Source organism: Muntiacus reevesi, chromosome 2, assembly GCF_963930625.1.
Source record: "Muntiacus reevesi chromosome 2, mMunRee1.1, whole genome shotgun sequence".
In the NCBI taxonomy this organism is placed as follows: domain Eukaryota; kingdom Metazoa; phylum Chordata; class Mammalia; order Artiodactyla; family Cervidae; genus Muntiacus; species Muntiacus reevesi.
Window position 1 is genome coordinate 206,449,219 of NC_089250.1, and position 18,546 is coordinate 206,467,764.

General features: G+C 41.1%; 1 protein-coding gene across 4 annotated transcripts in view; it reads left to right on the plus strand.

Annotated features, from left to right (window-relative positions):
* Positions 1 to 18,546, plus strand: part of RABGEF1 (RAB guanine nucleotide exchange factor 1) — a 70,432-nt gene that overhangs the window by 13,631 nt on the left and 38,255 nt on the right. Inside the window, exon 1 of one of the 4 annotated variants that reach the window (XM_065924770.1) lies at positions 6,420 to 6,548. The exons of 2 other annotated variants lie outside the window; for them this stretch is intronic. The gene's annotated coding sequence lies outside the window, so the exon portion shown is untranslated. Of the gene's footprint in view, positions 1 to 6,419; positions 6,549 to 18,546 lie in introns of those variants that run through there. One more of the 4 variants, XM_065924771.1, reaches the window with a different exon arrangement.

An 18,546-nucleotide genomic window follows, 5' to 3' on the forward strand; every position in this document is an offset into this window, starting at 1 on the left:
GGTAAGATTAATTCAAAGAGACCCACAGAAAACAGATTATAATCAAAGTGTAGCAAGCCAAAGAAAAAGAATCTTGAAAGCATCGAGAGAAGGGGATTTGTCATTAGTAGACCTGCTCTATAAGAAATGCTAGAAGGACTTCTTCTAACTGAAGAAAAAAGGACACTAGAAGTCATATGAGGAAGTAAACAATACCAATAAAGATGAAAGCCTAGGTAAATGTAAAGGTCAATGTCATTGTACTAAACGTTTATAACTCCTCTCTTTTCTTCTTCTATGAGCTTCCCGGTGGCTCAGTGGCAAAGAATCCTTGCCTGCCAATGCAGGAGATTCAAGTTTGATCCCTGAGTGGAGAAGATCCCCTGGAAAAGGAAATGGCAACCCACTCCAGTATTTTTGCCTGGGAAATTCCAGGGACACAGGAGCCTGGTGGTCTACAGGCCGTAGGTTTGCAAAAGAGTCAGACATGACTTAGCGACTAAACAACAACTTCCCTATATGATTTTAAAGTCATATGCATAAAACACTAATTATAAACCTATGCTGATAGGCAAACAATTTATAGAGATGAAATCTGACAATAACAGGATAAAATGAGAAGGACATAGTTGTTTTGGAAGCACAGTACATACTATTTTCAAGAAAGTTGGTATTATTCAAACTAAGTTGTTTTAAGTTCAAAATGTTAATTGTAATCCCAAAAGTAACCACGAATAAAATAACTAAAAATTTACAGAAAATGAAAAGAGTAGACTACAGAAAAACATTTAAATACCCAAAAAATGCAGTAATGAAAGATTGAGGGGAAAAAACATATAAGAGGTTTAGAAAACAAGTAGCAAAATGGCAGATGTAAAGTCATTATTTAGCAGCAATTACTTCAAATGTAAGTAGATTAAACTTTCCAGTTTAAAGCGAAAGATTGGCCGAATGTATTTCCTAAAAAGCTCCATCTATCTGCTGTCTATAGGAAACTTACCTTAAAGACACAAAGAGATTGAAAGTAAAATGATGGAAAAATATATTCCATGAAAACAGTAACCAAAGGAAAGTAGAGGTGGTTATATTATTAAACACACTAGATTTTACATTTAAAAAGGTTACAAGAGATAAGGACATTAGAAACTCCCCACAACTACAGAAAAAAAAGCCCACGCAGCAAGGAAGACCCAGTACAGCCAAAAATAAATAAAATTATTAAAAAAACAGATCTCAAATCTATAACTATACACCATAAGTGAAAGTCGCTCAATCGTGTCTGACTCTTTGCAACCCCATGAACTGTAGCTGCCAGGCTCCTCTGTCCATGGAATTCTTGAAGCCAGAATGATGGAGTGGGCAGCTCTTCCCTTCTCCAGGGAATCTTCCCTACCCAGGTATCGAACCTAGGTCTCCCACATTGCAGGCAGATTCTTTACCATCTGAGCCACCAGGGAAGCCCCCATACACGTTAAAGGAACTAGAAAAATGAAGAGCAAATTGAGCCAAAGCTAGCAAAAGACAGAAAGTAAAGATTAGAGTAGCAATAAATGGCGGAGAAGGCAATGGCAACCCACTCCAGTACTCTTGCCTGGAGAATCCCATGGACACAGGAGCCTGGTAGGCTGCAGTTCACGGGGTCATGAAGAGTCGGATACGACTGTGTGACTTCACTTTGACTTTTCACTTCCATGCACTGGAGAAGGAAATGGCAACCCACTCCAGTGTTCTTGCCTGGAGAATCCCAGGGACGGTGGAGCCCAGTGGGCTGCTGTCTATGGGGTTGCACAGAGTCGGACATGACTGAAACGACTTACCAGCTTAGCAGCAATGAATGGAATGGAGAATAGGATAACAAGAGAATATGGAAAATCAACAAAACCAAAAGTTTTTTTTTTTGTTAAAGATCATTAGAATTGGTAAGTCTTGAGCTAGATTGACTACAAAAAAGAGAAAACTCAATTTGCTAAAATCAGAAAGAATGGGTCATTACTATTTACATAAATGAAAAGATTTATGAGAATTCTGTGAATATTTGTGCACCAACAAATTGAATAACTAAATGAACTAATTCCTAGAAACACAGATCCTACCAACTCTGAATCACAAAGAAATAGAAAATCTGAAAATACTTGTAACTAGTAAGGAGATTGAATCCATAGTCAAAACCCTCCCAACAAATAGAAGCCCTGGACTTTATGGCTTTGCCAGTGAATTCTACCAAAAGTTTAAAGAAGAACTAATATCAGCCCTTCTCAAAGTCTTCCAAAAAAAAAAAACATTAAAAGTGGAGAGAATGCTTTCTAACTTATTCAGTAAAGCCAGCATTGCCCTAATACTGAGTCAGATAAAGGCACTACAAGGAAACTATACAGACCAATATTCCTTAAGAACACTAATATAAAAATTCTCAACAAAATACTAATGAATTCAGCAGCATATAAAAAAAAGTTACATACTGTGATCAAGTGAACTGTATTCCTGGAATAAAGGATGGTTCAACATATAAAAATTGATCATATGTTACTCACTATATTGAATCACCAACTCGATGGCATCACTGACTCGATGGACATGAGTTTGAAGTCTGAGCAAGCTCCGGGAGTTGGGGATGGACAGGGAAGCCTGGCGTGCTGAAGTCCAAAGGGTCACAGAGTCAGACACGACTGAGTGACTAAACTGAACTGATACTAAAAAAACTACCCAGTCTTCTCATTGATGCAGAAAAAGCTTATGACACAATTCAATACCCTTTCATAATAAAAACACTTAAAAAGCTAGGAATATAACTAAAAAGAAAGCCACATATATAAACCACATAGCTAACACTATACACAGTGATGAAAGGTTAAAAGCTTATCTGCTAAAATAAGAAACTAGATTAAGGATGCCTGTTTTTGCCAATTCTATTCAATGTAGTACTGGAAGTTCTAGTTAAAGCAACTAGGCGAGGAAAAGAAAAGGCATCCAAATTGGAAAGGAAGGAGTAAAATTTCTCTCTTTGAAGATGATGTGATCTTATAGTAGAAAACCCTAAGGACTTCATACACACACACACACACACACACACACACACAAATCTGTTAGAACCAATAGATGAATCAAGCAATGTAGTAGTACAAAATCAACACACTGAAATCAATTGCATTTCTAATACTGAACAAAGGGGAAAGTAGGGAAAGAATTCCATTTAAAATAACATCAAAAAGAATAAAATACTTTGGAGTTAATTTAATCAAGGAGGTGAAAGACTGAAAATGGCAAAACCATTGATGAGAGAAAGAAGACATAAATAAATGGAAAGACATACCATGTAAATTGATTTGTTGTTGAATTTTAGGAGTTCTCCATATATTCTGGATAACAATCCCTTATCACAGGTAGGGATTTGCAAAAACTTTTTCTTATTCTGTGAGTTGGCTTTATACTCTATTGATTGTTACCTTGGATGCACAAAAGTTTTAAATTTTGGTAAGTCCAATATGTCTGTTTTTTCTTTTATTACCTGTGCCTTTGGGTATATCTAGGAAATTATTGCAAAATCCAGTGTAATGAAGCTTTTCTCCCCTGTGTTTCCTTCTAAATTTTCTCTCTTACATTTAGGTCTTTGATCCATTTTGAGTTAATTTTTTGTATACAGTCTGAGGTAAGGGTCCAACTTCATTCTTTTGCATGTAAATTTCACATTATGTCTATTTTACAATAAAAATTACATTAAAATTAATATACTTTGATGATAAAAACAGTCAGTAAACTAGAAATAGCACGAAACTTCTCAACATGATAAAGGCCATGTATGAAAAACCCACTGGTAACATCACACCATAGTGAAAGACTGAAAGTTTTTTTCACTGAGGTTGGCAACAAGGCGAGGATGCGTACTTTAACCACTTCTATTACTATGTTTTCATTTCTCTTGGGTAGATTCATCTTATCTAACCTTTCTGTAGAATTTGACTCTCTGATCAGTCCCTTGGCTATCTCCTGTTAGCCTCCATGTTACTCCTCTTTTCTAGTTTTCTTCTTGTTGCTTTTTTTTCCTTCTTTGCTGGCTCTTTTCCTTCTGGACCACTCCAGGATTTACTCTTACCCACTTTTCAGTCTTCCCAGCGGGACTGATTTTTATAAGTTAGTATGCAAAAACAGGGCTTCCCTAGTAGCTCAGATGATAAAACATCTGCCTACAATGCAAGAGACCCAGGTTCAATCCGTGGGTCGGGAAGATCCCCTGGAGAAGGAAATGGCAACCCACTCCAGTATCCTTGCCTGGAAAATCCCATAGACGGAAGAGCCTGGTGGGCTGTATGGTCTATGGGGTCACAAAGAGTCAGACACAACTAAGCGTCTAACACACACACAGGCAAAAACAAAACATACATTGAAATAAAGATTAAAACAATGAATATCTATGTAACTGTCATCCAACTCAAGAGCTAAAACATTGCTTCCTCAGTTAACTATACCTTTGTTGCCTTTTCCAATAGTCTCCAACACCACCATCCCTTCTCCGGGGGGAATGTGGTAGTTTTGTGCTAGTTTGTTCCACTAATGGCCTCAGACCTTCTAGTGTCCTTTTTGCTAGTCCCCTCTCACTCTGACTTTGGGGTTAGCCTCTTACTTGCTTTGCCCATTACCATTTGGTCTCTTCTCCTTCCTCCCTCCCTCCAATTCACTCTGCTACAGCTACTCAAGTTGGTGTCAGGAGGGTGTTTGCACTTGCTGTTCCCTGTGCCTAAAACATTCTTGCCCAAATACTTGCATAGTACTGAGTTTGCCAGAAAGTTTGTTCAGGTTTTTCTGTATGATGTTGCAACCCAAATGAACTTTTTGGCCAACCCAGTGGTATAGCTAACTCCCTCACCCTTTGCTCTAGTCACCCTCTCAGCCAGGGCTTTCTTGTTCACCCTAAAATGTCAAATTTCTTGATTGGACTCGCTAACCCTCTCCCTTGCATTATTTTTCTCCATAGCAATGATCACTATCCTATGTACTATTGTAAATGACTTATTAATGGCTCCTGCACCTCTCCCCTAGAATGTAAGCTTCTCAGCATAGGTAGTGTTTTTTGTTTTTTTTGTTTTTTTAGTCTGTTATCCTCAGCAGAGCACACTTTAGGTGTGGTAGGGGAGGGAAAATAATTTTCTCTCTGCTTTTCTGAGTTGTTGGTTGAAATCCTTATAAAATAAAAGAGTGACAAGATAAAAACAAATTTATTAGCATGTATCCTTCACATGTACACAGGAGCTACCCAGGGAAAAGGCTTAGAATGCCAACCTAAATACCATTTTTCCAGTAAAGACAAAAGAGAATAGATGTGGGGGGGGGGCCTCAAGGGGAGGGTGGAGACCACTTATGGAGGTGACTAAGGGAAGAAAAACAAATTTAAAAGTCTGTTATACAGTTTAAGCCAGTGTCTTCTCCATTGATGGATCACTAGTGATGTATTAGAGTTGTCCTCTGCTAGGTACAGAGTGGGAGACACTTATAAATGGCCATTTCCTTCATAAATATGTTTCCCTTACGAAAGTTTAACTTCTAGTTTGTTTTCAGGGCTTCTGTGTCTCTTTCTCAGAATAATTCTTATGCCAAAGAAGCATACTTTGGGGTGGCATATTCTACTACCCTCCAGCATTTAGGAGTAATTTGAGGAAGAACCAATCTCCAGTTTATAAATAATGAGCAAAGACTGAGAAATCAGGCAACCTGTCCGAGATCACTGAGGCAGCATTTAGCAAACCTGGGATTCCAATCCAGATCTCCCTCCCAGACACCTTATTGTATTTTTCTTCTTTTTTTCTCTCCCTCTTTTTTTTCCCCCAGTCGTGGCTGCACTCTGTGCCATAGATGGCATCCAGAATACAGAGGCAGCTGCTGTCTCCAACATTCCTGAAATGGGAATCACAGAGAACTGGATTCCATTTATGACTCGACCACTGATAACGAGACACTGGCTAACTTTTTAACTCCTGGAACTCAGGCTCAGCTGTAAAACCGATTTCTCTATCAACCACTCTCGTTAAGGTCCTTTAACTCAAGAACTTTTAGAATCCTAAGATCCGGGTGAAGTGGTGGGATTCATGAGTTTCTCAGGCAGCCTCATTTCCTGCGGTCTGGAACCATCCACGGGCCCAAACACTGCTCTCCGAGCGCCTTGGGAGCCGCCGCCTCCCATTCCAAGCTAAGAATGGGAGGGGCCGTGTCAGAGGGGCCGCAGCGTCCTCCGCCTACTCCTAGAAAAAGACAAAGAAACACCGGCTTCTCCGCCGGCTCCCGAACGCTTCAGATCAGCGCCCCAGGATCAAGGTCGAAGCCGTCTCCTTTCCCTCGCCTTTAGGCTTTGCGGCTGCAGGAATCCTCGCCATCTCCACCCAGGGCGGAATCCTGCTAGCGCCGAGGCCCCGGAAGTGGCGTACGTGCGTGCGTGCGTGCGTGGCGTGCGTTCGCGGCGCTGGGGGCGGGGCTGCGAGAGGGAGGGCCGGCGTGAGGGCGGGTTGTGGACAAGTACCGGCCACCTCCTCTAGCGACGCGCGGAGAGCGGCTGACCTGACGCCGGTGGAGCCGCAGGCGAGGTACGGGGCAGACGGGTTGGGGGCGAGGGCGGCGCGGTTCTAGGCTCGGGGTGGCGTGGCGGCGGCGCCGTCCCGGCGGGGGGTTGCTGGATCATTGGTCCGGGCTGTCCACCCGGCTGGGGCCATCTCGCTCCGGTATCTCCTGCTGCCCTCCGTCTCAGCCCCGGGGCCGGCGGCGCGGCCCTGGCCCGTCCCAGGTAGTCGTCGGCCCCCTTCATCCTCTGCCGTGTTCGGACTGCCGGTTTCGGGAGCTCGTCGCCAAGTTCTCTGCGGCCCGGCCCAACTTCGACGGCAGACCGACGCGCGTCTACTTTCCTGGCCGCCTTCTGCCACCGTCCCCCCCTCGCGGGATGGCTGCCCTCCGGCCGGGTCCCTCCTCACTATCCAGTCGCCGGAGTGCCGAGGGACACCTCTGGTGGCGGCCGGGTGGGTCATGCCCTGGGCCCCTGGGGGATCCCGTCGCAGCCCGGCCTGGCAGGGGCGCCAGGTACTTGGGGGACCCGCGTCGGTGTTGGGGAGGGAAAGGTCCCGGAGCTGGGAGAATGCTTCCAGCGCGGGGACTGAAGACTGGTCCTAACTTTGGCCCGGTGGTTGAGGGCGAAGTTGTGGGCCTGGGCTTTTAGGAACAGAAGTCCCTGTTTCCGAACTGTCTGGGAGGAGATGCCCATCACGGAAGTTTAGTTGGCAGGGGGGAGAGAGTATGTCAGATCCTGCTGGTGATGTCTCAGCGCCAGTGACCAAGCCCTGTGGTTGGGAAATGTGTCAGTGGGCGCCGGGCCTCGCTTTGCCGTGAGATTGATTAGGTGTCAGGAACATTTGTCAGGATGAGTTTACAGCATCACCTGGGAAGTAGTTTTTTGGATCTGGGGAGTTTTGTGTTTTGTGTGTAAAAATAGTTGTAACTTTGTTTTCTGTAAATCTAAAACGGCAGAGCAAACCCAAAAAAGTCAATTAAAGTTACTAATTAAAATAGTTGTACCAAGAAAGCTTTCCAGAGATGCCCGAAGATTTTATTTGATTTAATCCATTTAATGGTAAATAACGATAATTTTAAGAGTTACTGGTTCTTAGGTGGAAGCTTAAGAAGTGTTAAGGATTTGAATTTTTATTGACCTCGCAAGCACTCATTTTCTTCTCTCTATAGAAGTTAGCTACTTTAAGAGAGGGGGACTGCGAAGATAGAGTGTGGTGAGCAGCGTGAGCTAAGAGTAGGGGTGGGGTGGGGTGGGGAACCACACCCCAGGTGCCCCAAGGGACTGCAGGGTGTGGAGGGAGGTACCTGGGAATATTTCCGAAAATGTCCTGAAGAATGAGTAATGTTCAGACTGACAAGGTGGGGTGAGAATTTTAGGGGTAGTGGGAATGTGGGGGTGGGGCAGCTAAAGGAGGAGAGGAGAGTAACTCCCCAGGAGGTGGTTTTTTATTTTTTTTTATTTTTTTGGAGGTGGTTTTTTAAAAGGGAGAAAATGCAGAGGAGAGAGGGGCAGAGATACAGGGCCTTTTCCTGGGCCCAGGAGTTTCCTGGGCCTTTTCTCTGACGGTGACCGAACCAGGGAAGGATTTTGAGGCGAGTTATTTGCCTGATTAACATGGAATTTTTATGTCGGTCTTACAGGCTGATCAGGATCGTGCTTGATTCTGTGCTAGCTTGTGTTTTGAGTGTTTGAATTGAATTGTCTGTTCATTTACTAATTGTTTGAGTGTGTCTGACCTTGCTTTATGTAAACTTCTATAAACAGGAATTCTGCTTTTATCTCTTTGCATCTCAATCCAAGTCAGGCATTCACCGAGTGTTCCAGGAGGACTTGATATCATGATTTCTGATGTTGATTTTCAGTGAAAAAAATTAATCGGTACTTATTTAGATAGCTACAAATAGAAGAACTAAGATCTTGTTTTTACTTTTGTCAGTCTTTGGGTAGAAGCAGAATTTCTGTCTTGACAATGCAAGTTTCACTTTTGGCACATGTGTTTATGTTGGTTGCAAAGTGGACATCTCCAGCAGAGATGATCCATGCCTAAAATATTGGAGATGTAAAATACTTGTCTGTTCTGTGACATAGAATAGAGATGCTATTAAGTGGCTTCTTAACCCAGCACTGACCCTAAAAAAAAGTTTCACAACAGAGGCCAGGCATTTTGAAAGTCATATTAAATGTTCATTTTTGTCCTAAAGAATTGTGGAAATATTATGTATATTGTTTGTTTGACTGAAATGCCTTGAAATAATCTAGACTGTTGTTGAGTAAACACTTAGGAAAAGCAGTAAGAGTTGACTCATCTTTTCCCCACGTACTGTCCTGTAGCTCTGGTTTTGTCTGTCTGTCATTTGGATGAAGCTCCCAACACGCCTTAAGAGAACACAGTGCTTCACGTGCTGCTTTCAAGTTACAGATTCCTGTTGTTGATGAAGTTGCTATCGGTGGGATAGGAAGCGTAATTTTTATTATGTAGTAAAGCATTTTTTACATCTCTGGTAGCATAGCTCACTTGTTTATGGTCACTAGGTGGCTGAAGGGCTATAATTATAATCAATTAATTAGATAAATTTATAGTTGGAAGTTATAATCAGAATGTTAAGTATGAGTGCATGATAGAGTAAAATTTTACCCACTAAGAGTCTTAAGCTTTTTGTTTTCTTCAAATGACAGTAATGAGATTTCTGAAATCCCTGAAGCAGGAATGTAGCAAGAGCATTTAGGGCTCTAAATTCCATGCTGTTTCACAGTACAGAATGGTTGGCAGCATCCCCTGTGTTAGGCAGAGGGCAGCCCGGAAGGAGCCGGATAGAAATTTTATAAATAATTTTTGAAGCTAGTTGGTTCAGTTCTCATTCGGAGTAAATATGCAAATACACCTGCATTTGTGGTGATTTCATCTGTATTTTAAAAATGACTTTTGGGGGATTTTTACAGGGGATATATTTGCAAATTTCTGTGTGCACCCCAGTTAAAAATACACAATGAAAGTGTCTTATTTTGATAGTTCCTCTGTCGTTAGACTTTCCTAATTTTAAATATAACGTTGGTTACAACACTTGCTTTTGTTCTTTGGGAGTTCAAGAAAGATAATGCCTCTAGAAATTGAGCTCATAAATGTTTATTAATGGAAGAAAATATCTTCTGTGCTCTACTTTTTTTTTTTAAAGTGGGACATAGTATGACCCAGCAGTCCCACTTCTGGGCATACACACTGAGGAAACCAGATCTGAAAGAGACACATGCACCCCAGTGTTCATCACAGCATTGTTTATAATAGCCAGGACATGGAAGCAACCTAGATGCCCATCAGCAGACGAATGGCTAAGGAAGCTGTGGTACATATACACCATGGAATATTACTCAGCCATTAAAAAGAACTCATTTGAATCAGTTCTAATGAGATGGATGAAACTGGAGCCCATTATACAGAGTGAAGTAAGCCAGAAAGATAAAGATCAATACAGTATACTAACGCATATATATGGAATTTAGAAAGATGGTAACGATAACCCTATATGCAAAACAGAAAAAGAGACACAGAAGTACAGAACAGACTTTTGGACTCTGTGGGAGAAGGCAAGGGTGGGATGTTCAGAAAGAACAGTATTGAAACAAGTATACTATCAAGAGTGAAGGAGATCACCAGCCCAGGTTGGATGCATGAGACAAGTGCTCAGGGCTGGTGCACTGGGAAGATCCAGAGGGATGGGATGGGGAGGGAGGCCGGAGGGGGGATCGGGATGGGGAACACATGTAAATCCATGGCTGATTCATGTCAATGTATGGCAAAAACCACTACAATATTGTAAAGTAATTAGCCTCCAACTAATAAAAATAAATAAAAATCATTTCCCTTAAGAGAGTTCTTAGAACCATTAAAAAAATAAATAAATAAATAAAATAAAGTGGGGCATATCATTTGCTTATATCACACCTTGTTCCCAAAAGGATTCATAATGACTTACAAAAATATGCACAACTAACTGTTGGAAACAGAAAAAGGTAATGAGTTCAGGACTGTGGGAGAAAAATGAAAGTGGAAACAGAATTGAGATCTGTACACAAAGTACTTGGACTGAAGTCTTAAGTATTTGTTGAAGTGAAGTCACTCAGTTGTGTCCGGCTCTTTGTGACCCCATGGACTGTAACCTACCACGCTCCTCCATCCATGGGATTTTCCAGGCTAGAGTACTGGAGTGGGTTGCCATTTCCTTGTTAGAGGGCCCCAAATTTGACTGCTTTTTTAGTAGACAGTTCAGAAAGAAATGTAATCAGTTACATGGTTCACTGACCATAAGATAAGACCCAACTTCTGCTTTGGATTCCCAAAGATTCCTTGTTCTGAGAAACTCCTCAACTACATCCTTAAGTAGCATGCATTTCAGAGGGCTGTATTTTGTTTTTTAGTAAAATTCCTCATTGGTTCATTGTGTAGGTTAATGGCATAAGATCAAAACACAATTTAATAAAAACATTTCTGCTGCTGGCAAAAAAAAATGTGGATTAAGCGTTCAGCTCCCGAGACTGATGTAATTTAAGGTTCTGTTTTACATTATCTAGGTGTGTAGATGGGGATGACACAGTTTTCAGGTTACCTTTTGTAAGTGTTTTGTTTTTCCGTGGGGCTTTCTTTTATTAATTTATTAGCAGTGAGGTTTGGGTTTGTGCTTCCTGACAAGTTCTTTGAGTACATCTATTTTTTGTTGTTGGTTAATCACAGAGCCATATTTTTATCAGGTGTGCTTTATCATGGAGGGTATGAAAATGGAGGAGACTGCCAAGGATAAATATTTAAATAAAAGTTACCTTGCCTCCACATGTAGATAAACTGAGGAAATACCAATGAGTACCAAGACTCATTGCTGGAAGTAGGTTTGGGGTGTTAGCTTCAACACAGAGAGCGTTGGGTTGTAAAGTCCAGGCATATAATTTATATTTAAGAAGGAATGGAATCCACTCGGCTTATCCTAGGTATAGTGTCCAGTAAATTAATATATCTGCCTTTTCCTCAAGCTAAAAAGTTGACCTTCTAAGTAATTAGTTCAAACTTATCAAGTGCTAGCATGAGCCAGGCATGTGCTAATAATAAGCTCTTTACATGCATTGTCACAATGTTGTCCTTCTCCTTTATTCCTTTTCTTAAAGGAAAAATATAAAGAAATGTGGTTCAGAGCAGTAACTTGTTCCAGATCATACAAGAAGTGATGAAGATTTAAACTTAGGTAAAATTTAACTTCAGTAATCTGACAGACTCAGTGGTCCACACCTATGACTTTCTACTATAATACTTGAGGTGGGCTAGTCTGGGCCCACAGGTGGGGCTACATGATACACTCAGTAGAGGTAAACACATTGGCAAGTATTATAACCCATCCTTGCAAAAGGGCTTTGAACCATTCTGAACTTTCCATCCAGAAAATGAACTGAGAGCTACAAGTTCAGGGCATTTGGCCATAGTCTGTACAGCTGGGAAAAAATATGCCTTCTAGGTATCTGTCAGGATTAGAGAAATGGGAATATTATTTTATGCGTTTGTGTACATCTAAAATGCTTATACTGTTTTTTGTTATAAATTTGTCTCTTGAGAGCAGGAAAACCACGATGATATAGTTGTAAAGATAGTGTGCTATTCTGGAAAGAGAGGTCTATATTTATATTTTAGAGTAAGACTTTAGCTGGTGATCCCACTGCTATAATTTAGGACACATTTAGGTTATACTTTTATAGTGATACTGTGAGGTGTATGCGTTATTAATCTCATTTTGTGTTTTATTAGGAATTGTATTGCATTTTAGAGTTGTACAGATAAGTAAACCATTATTTATTGTGAGTTTTCATATGAGACTATTCCAGTTTAATTTCACATCATTTTATTTTGAAGTATGTAATCTAGTTCCTCCAGGATATCGTAAATTGTGACCTAGCCTACGGAACTGAAGAGTGGAGAACATCCTTATTCATCCTTATTCGTAAACAATGGGTGGAACTGTCCTTGTCTAAACATAGTTACGTAAGGTGGTGTTTCCTTAATTGCATTTCCATAGTGCTTTTGTCATTGTCGTTAAATAGGTTCCTGAAAAATTAGTTGGGCTAGTCACCGAAGTTTTGAATAGGATATTATAAGAAGAATACAAAAATTGTGAAAACAACAACAAAAAAAGTAGGCTGATGAAACAGTGTCCAAAATCCATTATAATTAATGTCTTGGGAAGTAATATGCTTGGCTTTTACTTAGTGAATTAGATTACTTTTTTATTTATAGGAATTAATTAGCCTTTGTGGTTGGGACAGTAGTGTGATAAGTGTGTAGATTTCATTTGTCTGGAGTTTCAAATGTTGTATAGTTGTGAATGGACACATTTTAAATGTCATTTATAAGCAATAATCAGGGGGCAAAGTATTTTCATACTGTATGCTAGCTGCTGATACCTTTACAGAACATCATGTGATGTTTCCAGGACACCTGCTCCAGGAAATGGGATGTCTGATGAGAGACAGTATTGAAATTCAATATTTAAGTCCTTTGAACGTCCACTGTATGGAGACACCACTTTCTCCCAAAGCCTACTTTCATTTTATTTTTAAAAATTTTTATTTATTTATTTATGGCTGTGCTGGGTCTTCATTGCTGCAAGTGGGCATTCTGGAGTTGTGGAGAGTGGGGGCTACTCTAGTTGTGGGCTTGGGTTTCCTTGCCGGGGCTACTGCTGTTACAGAGCGCAGGCTAGAGGCACTTGGGCTTCAGTAGTTGTGGGGCGTAGGCTTAACTGCCCTGCGGCATGTGGGATCTTCCCGGACCAGGGGTCAAATCCGTGTCCCTTGTGTTGGCAGGTGGGGTTCTTCACTGCTGGACCACCAGGGAAGCCCCTTTATTTTCTCTTTTATTGACATAGGGTTGATTTACAGTCTGTGTTAGTTTCAAGTGTACAGCAAAGTGAATCGGTTTTCAGTTTCCTTTGCCGTGTAGGCCGTTGCAGAGTACTGCATGTGCTGTAAGCAGGTCCTTACTAGTTAGGCTTCATGATGTGTGTGTACGTCGGTCCCAGTCTCCCAGTTCATCCGTCCCCCGCTAACAGGAAGTTTGTTTTCTACAGCTGTGATTATTTCTGTTTTGTAAGTTCATTTCAGGAGCCTACTTTTATTCTTACATGTGCTTGAGGACAGATTGCAGGCACATTTTGTTGCTGATGTTACCCGTGAGAGGTTGTAGGCTGTTTCCCTCAAGAATTATTTTTACCTTTTCAGTACATTGCCTTTTCAGTGTGTGTGTGTGTGTGTGTGTGTGTGTGTGTGTGTGTGTTTGTGTGGTCTTCAGCTGTCTACCGGATATTTTGTGATGTTAAAGTTTTAATATTTTGTGTAAGCATTTCAGAGCTCACCGGTAAGGTACATATGTGGGTTTTATTGTATTGCAAAGAAGACTGGTATTTAAACTCCATGTTACTTTGTAGTTCTGTCCTTTGAGCTGTCATAGGTTTCCTAAACAAAATTGGTTTCAGCCAGTGTGTTCTTCTTAGCTCCCAGTGATGACTAATTTCTAACCACTTGGCTCACATTAGAATTTTCTTTAAAAAAAGGAAAAGAATTTTCTTGGTGGATTGACACTGTTATCCTGAAATCATTAGTAGTGCTTTTTGCCTTAATGTCTGCTTTGATACCAGTATAGCTTTCTTTGCTTTCTCTTGATGAATGTTGCATGCTGTATCTTTTTTCCATCCTTATATGTTCCAACCTTCTTTGTCCTAGAAAAGCATCATGAAGTTAGATTTAGTTTTTTATTTCTTTAGTCTGACAGTTTTAGTCTTTGAATTAGAATCGTTAGTCTGTTAGTGTAATTGTTACTACATTTGGAAATTTTCGTTCTTTCCTCTTTGTACTACTTCTGCCCTGTTTCCTGTCTCCTCTCCTTTTGGAACTCTGGTTACACATCTGGTAGACTTGTTCACAGTGCCCCCCCGACCTGCTCCTTTTTCTTTTTTTTTTGGCCGTACCATGTGGCGTGGAGGATCTTTGTTCCCCCACCAGGGATTGAACCCATGTCCCCTACAGTGTAAGTGTGGAGTCTTAACCACTGGACCGCCAGGGAAGTCCTTGATCTGCGCTTAAATCTATCCTTTGAATTCTTAGTTTTAGTTAATATACTTTTCAGATCTAGAATTTCAACTTGATTCTTACAGATTCCAGTTCTCAGTTGAAATTCTTCATCTTTTTATATGTTCTGTTCTCTTTCTTCCCCTGTTATTTAAAATAGGAAATTTAAATAGCCATCGTTATTTAAAATCTTCCCGTTAACTTCAATGTCTAGATTATGTGATCATCTGTTTCTGTTCTTTCCTTTTGGTTTTCAGTTATAGGAATGCTGAGCGTTATGAATAAAATGAAGTTCCAGATGCTGCTGCTCTTTTTCAGAGAGGAAATAACTCCTCCTTTTTGCTAGTCAGGTAGAGTAGGGGCTCATCACCTAATCCTGTTAGGGACTGAGTTAGTGGTTGAGGTTGTGTTGCTGGTTTGGTACGGCAGGGGTTCTCTCTAATTTGTCTTTAATGCTGTTTGCCTTTAATGCTAGCAAGTAGCCAGCCATCCAGGGCTTCCAGCTGATACTTTCATAAATTCACAGGGATCCCTCCTCCTGGTAGCTTCCCTGCTCTAATCTTTGCTGAGAGCAGTGAGATTGTTGAAAACTCTACTCTTGATTTTCAGAGGCTTTTAGTTTTGTTTTGAAGCCCTCTTTGTGCAACTGCAGAATTTGGTAAATGTCTTCAGGAGAAGGCCAGCCTTTTGTCAGGCCTGGTTCTTCAACTCTTCTCTTTCACTGGGATCTTGACCTGTGGAGTCTTGCTTTTCATCTCTTCCAAAAGCTCTCATGGTTCCTCTGCAGAAGGAAAGTCTTGATTTTCAGCTTTTTGTCCCAGAATCAGCAGTAAGTCATTTGGATTCTCTACCGTTCCTCTCTTTTCCCAGAATCTAGAGCCTTCTAGTCTTGGTTGTTTCTGCTGCTTTCTGATGCATTTAAACATTGGTTTTTAAAATGTTTCTGACTTTCCTAATTCTCAGTAGCAGTGTTGGTCTGCCACAAGCTACTTTGTCATATTCAGAAAAGAGAGTTTCCCGCTAGGAATGAAGTTATAAGAAGAAATTAATCTTTTTATAATTGTGGTGCTTGCTTTATAGCCAGACTCTGTCCATGGAATTCTCCAGGCAAGAATACTGGACAGAATTCCTTTCTCCAGGGGATCCTCCCAATCCAGAGATGAAACCTGGGTCTCCCACATTGCAGGCAGGTTCTTTATTGTCTGAGCCATCAGGGAAAGTTACTTTAATTTAGAGCTGTGGTTCTCAAGGAGCTCCTAGCCACATCACCTGGAAACTTGTTAAGAATGCAAATTCTCAGGCCCTCCCTCCCCCCAGACCACCTGAATCCATGTTGTAACAAGTCTTCCAAGTGATACTTATGCATGCTAAAATATGAGAACCACTGCCTTATAAGTTAGTTGTTTGGCTGTTTAAGTTTCTCCTACCTCCTACAGTTGAACGCTGGAGAGTATATAGGGGTGTTAAAACCAAAATTTAGTTGAGTAAATGAAGATCTAATTGGCTTTATCAAATGATTCATGAATCAGGCAGCATCTCGTCGGCAAAGAGATACTTGGAGAGGTTACACAACATGGAAGGCTTCTGTAGTAAGGAGGGGGGACAGGAAAGGCAGTCATCATTAGCAAGGAAAAATGAAAGGTCATTGGAGGAAAGTAAAAGCTCAGGTGACCCTAGCTTCTCATTGGTTGAGCTACAGCATTTTCTTTTGGCTAGGCCGGTTGCTGGGAAAGAAGGAAGTCTTTCTCTTGCTGACGTAATAAAGTAGTGCACTTCCTGTTTGGGAGTGCAAGGTACATGTCTTCCTCTTGCAATCTTCCGGCAGGGTAATTGATGCTTCCTGTCTGAGGTAATTGATGATGAGGATGATGAGGGTAGTAGTAGCACGTGAGAGCTCCCTTTACAGGCCTTCCTGATACCCATTTTAGTTGAGATTTTCTTTTTTTTTTTTTTAATTTTTCACAAGGAACAAAAGGGAAAGAAAACTCTCTAAGCAGGTACTTTGTGAGTCTTGTGAATATATCATTGAATAAATCCAGAAGATAACTATTGAGTACTCTGTTCCTGGTGCTGTGTTGTCTACACACATGGAATGGACAAGTTAGCAAGGAATTGTACTAGAACATGAGTGTTGTAATAGTTGTAATTATGAAATGCTCTAGGGGGACTTCTCTGGTTGGGAATCTGGCTTGCAGTGCTGGGGACATGGGTTTGACCCTTGGTCAGGGAACTAAGACCCCACATGCTGCCGCAGAACAATGGAGCTGGTGCACCGCAACAGAAGCGTCCTTGTGCCACTGCAGAATAGCCTGCAGTGAAGACCCCATGTGCCACACCTGAAACCTGATACAGTCAGATTAATAAGTAAATAAATCTTTACAAAAATGCTATAGGAGCCAGAGAGATGGAATTATTCTGTCAGTGGGGGAAGGGGAGTCAGACATTATTTGAAATAGGGTGGGATTTGAAGGCAGATAAATAGAAGGGTATTCTAGACTTGTTCGTGAATAGGATGACTATGTACCTTATTATTGAAAACAGGTCACTTTTGAGAACCAAAGGGATGCTTTTATGTCAGGACTGTTCTCATTAACTGGGATGTATGATCAACCTATTTGTAAAGAGGAAGTGATGCTGTGGATCCACAGGTCTGTATCAACTAGTGAAAGACTCATTTCTTTCAATTATTTCTGGAATTCCCAACAGTTCTAATTGGTTTACAGGACTGCTGTAACAAATTACCACAAATCAGGTGCTTAAAACAACAAAAATTAATTTTTTTTTTTTTTTTGGTAGTTCTGTAGTCTAGACGTCTAAAAGCAAGGGCCACGCTCTCTCCGAAGGCTGTAGGGAAGATGTTTGCTGCAGGCTTTGAAGTTTACTATGTTCTTCCAATCTCTGCCTCTGTGGCCATGTGGCTTCTGTGTGTTTCTGTCTCTCCCAGAACCTTCTATAAGGATACCAGCCATTGGATTTAGCGCCCACTCTAATCCAGTCCCATCACTTCATGGCAAATAGATGGGGAAACAGTGGAAACGGTGACAGACTTTATTTTTGGGGACTCCAAAATCACTGCAGATGGTAATTGCAGCCATGAAATTAAAAGACGCTAGCTCCTTGGAAGGAAAGTTATGACCAACCTAGACAGCATATTAAAGAGCAGAGACATTACTTTTCCAGCAAAGGTCCGTCTAGTCAAGGCTATGGTTTTTCCAGCAGTCATGTTTGGATGTGAGAGTTAGTTGGTCTATAAAGAAAGCTGAGCGCCGAAGAATTGATGCTTTTGAACTGTGCTGTTGGAAAAGACTCTTGAGAGTCACTTGGACTGCAAGGAGATCCAACCAGTCCATCCTAAAGGAGATCAGTCCTGGGTGTTCATTGGAGGGACTGATGCTTAAGCTGAAACTCCAATACTTTGGCCACCTGTTGTGAAGAGCTGACTCATTTGAGAAGACCTTGATGCTGGGAAAGATTGAGGGCAGGAGGAGAAGGGGATGACAGAGAATGAGATGGTTGGATGGCATCACTGACACAATGGACATGGGTTTGGGTGGACTCTGGGAGTTGGTGATGGACAGGGAGGCCTGGCATGCTCCGGTTCTTGGGGTTGCAAAGAGTCAGAACTGACTGAGTGACTGAACTGAACTGAACTAATACAGTATGATTTCATGTTAATTACATCTGCAAAGTCATTGTTTCCAAATCTAGTCGCATTCACATTATTGGGGTCCAGACTATCTTTTGGGAGGTCGTAGTTCATCCCATAGCAGGTGGAATGGTTTAAGCAGCTTTTGAAAGTTTCTGCAGTTTAATTTATTGTTATACAACAACGCATTTTTCTCACAAGCTTAGAATATAATACAAATACTTATTTGATTGAGCCCTCTAACAAGTCTGAATAAATTCATTCCAGGCAGTTGTTTTTT